Below are 3,062 nucleotides of genomic sequence, written 5' to 3'. Positions count from 1 at the left end.
TTGTTTTAAATAGAGAAATGCCCCCAAACAATTGCTACTAGCTAAGTGAAACAAATAAACACTTTAAACAAAATTTCAATTCCTGAAAGACCATCCAGAAAAAAAAATTCTATGAAACTCTTGATGAGATCAGGCGCATGTAGGGTGGCATGGCCTTTAAAAAGCAGAAGTCATTCTAAACAAGAGAGTTGGTTGGAGTAGAAATGTGGAAATCTCAGTGAACATTGTAAGATCTGCAAAAGCATTAAGGAAAAAGTCACTGGGAGTGATTCAGGGACACGTGCACATGTATAAGGAAGGTGGGGTTATTGAGGGGATGTCCTTGAAGCCATCTAGACAGATCAGGAAGGTCACTATCCTCCACACCAGCTATGCCTACTGATGCGTCAGGACACCATTACCATGACATCCAGAACTTAGACTCCTCAGTCATGGTGACAGCGTGGGAACCAGGAAGCCGTTCAGGACGGCAGACCCTAATCATGGCTGTCTCCTTCCTCCTAGGAACCCATCAAGCAAGCGTACATTCTTCCCCTGGTAGATGAAGCTCATTTGCTCAAAATGCCACTAGCTCCAGGATCTTGGCTGTGGCTTTGCGGGTGTGCAGAGATAACTATTCCCAAACATCTCATTCAGACAAACGAGTCCTTGAGTTTCATGTACTGGAAGCCAGAGAAAATCCTCTGAAGCCATCTCAAGTGGATCTCAGCTATTCGGGGCTTGAGGGAGAAACCCTGGGCAGCCTGAGGAAGGCGGGGAAGAGCCAGGGTTGGGAAGCTGCTGACCCTCAGATTGTCTATTTTATGCAATTGTCCAGGTTTTCATGCTTTGGGCTGAGTGTGTGATGGCCCAATAACCTTTGCAAAGCAGACTTAACCGTGTCGTGTCTTTTGTGATTTCCCATGGCCTCCTTTGGTGGTTTCTAACAGGCCTTGTGTTCTGTTCTCTCCTGCATTGTTTTTTCTCTCTTCTAACACTGATAGGATAGGGAATAACAAACACACAGACTTAGCGGGCCCCAGCTGCAAGAAGCTCCAAAAAGCCCAGGCAATACCGCACACAGACGGCGCTGTTGGTTCTGCAGGCTGCCGCGTATCGAGGCTGTGGTCCTGTGCCTCATTTCGTGAGTAGAAGGAAACTGGGGATACTGGTGAAGGGAGACTGGAGACAGTGCTGGAGTAGGTTAGAGGAGGGAGAGCCCCAGTGATGTTGGCCCGAGGCTCCCCAGTGAGGCCAGAGCAGTTGCTGCAGCTGCATTGCACAGTCCTCTACCTCCAGGGTGCCTGCTGCAGGCTTTCTGTATGACCTCCAGCAGGCGTGAAAGACAGGTTGCGTGTGGGCCTTGAGCTGCAATGGAGCTGAAATCCATGGACTCCTCTCTAGAGTCCCTCTCCTTCATCTGTGCCACTCATTCGATGTCACTGTCGGGGGCCCAGGTAGAAAGGGTGGTATGGGAAGGGCTTGGGGGCAGGATGTGGCCAGCATGGTTCTCATGATGCTCCTAAGGTGGGTGGGGGGAGGAGCTTTCACAGGCACCCCAGATGTGGGGCCTGGTAAAGGTCAAGCCACATCCTGTTGTGACTCCCCCCGATGGAGGGAGGGCAGGTGGCTGTTGTTACTTGGGGCTGATGTTACTCAGAGATAAGCACTCCGGCAGCCAGCAGAGGCACCCTGTCTCCACCCCAGCTATCAGCAGGAACCTAAATGGTCTCAATCTGCATCTCTTCATTTCTTGATCTTTGATGCAAGGCCACTCTTCTTCTTCTCCTTTAAAAAAAAAAAAATTGGTTTTTCGAGGTAGGGTTTCACTCTGGTCCAGGCTGACCTGGAATTCACTCTGTAGTCTAAGGGTGGCCTTGAACTAATGGTGATCTTCCTACCTCTGCCTCCTGAGTGCTGGGATTAAAGGCGTGTGCCACCGTGCCCAGCCCACCCTTCTTAACAATATTTTCTTGTCTTATCCATGATGCTAGACCTCTTTCCTGGAGGAGGGACAGGGAACCGGTGTTAGGGCCTCAGCTCAGTGTTATTTTACTCCCAGACACCCTGTGAGATTGTGTCATAGATGTGTGTGAGTGAGAAGGGGGCTGGGGCTCTGAAGACGCCTTACAGAGCGTTTAGCTGATCTCCTTATTTTACAGAGGATGAGATGGAAGCCCAGAGAACAACACTCAGTAGTCCAGGGCCATGCAGCTGAGAACAGAAGACCGCAGCTCCGGACTACAAAAAAACATGGGAATTGGGAATATGGGCTCCATATTAGGCTGTGATCTTGCTGTGAATTTTATGAATCATTTGTATGAGAATAAATAAAGCAGAGTGATCATATCTGAGGTGGTGTGATGCTGGAGGGATAAATATAATGAACTACAGAATTAGAATCTTGCAGAACTCGGGTAAGCCGGAGAGATGAGCTGGAGACATGTGATAAAATTAAAGCACCCTTTGCCCTCTCAAACGCAGAAAACCAACTGCGTGCACATATGTAGGGCATGCGGGGCCTCAAGCAGCACATATGTGAAAGACCTAGAGTTCTGAGACACACGTGAGTTCCAAACCAGTAGTGGAAGGGGATATGGACACGAAATGTTGAAAGGCTGCCCAAATTCGCCTGACACACGTAGTCTTGAGAACAAGGTATCTCTTTCCCTATGTAGGTCAGAACACACACGGTGTTGAATCCTTTCTGAGCACCACCCGTTTAGAAAAATGGAAGGATAAAAATGAACTATTTTTTTTTGTGACGTGGCTGTGGAGTGTAAGAAGTGTTCAGAACTGTGCCACCTAAGAACCACATTGAGAAAACTATAACTGTTGAACCTGTAAAAACGTACTTAGGTTAACATAAATTATAATACCAAGCAATAGTTGTTGATATTGTGCAAAGAACTGTACCTTGTGTGGATTCCACAAGTGGTTGTGATGGAGCCCATTTTACAGTAAGGAAAGTTGAGTCATGGATGATTGCTAGTTCAAGGTCACATAGCTGAGAAGAAGCATAATGAAGGCTTGAACCCAAGTCTTTTTAAATCATTGTAATCATGTGAAAAAAAAAGTGAGGA

The sequence above is a fragment of the Jaculus jaculus genome, chromosome 10 (genome assembly GCF_020740685.1).
Source record: "Jaculus jaculus isolate mJacJac1 chromosome 10, mJacJac1.mat.Y.cur, whole genome shotgun sequence".
Taxonomy (NCBI): domain Eukaryota; kingdom Metazoa; phylum Chordata; class Mammalia; order Rodentia; family Dipodidae; genus Jaculus; species Jaculus jaculus.
The sequence above is the reverse complement of the archived record's forward strand: the minus strand, read 5'-3'. Positions refer to the sequence as shown.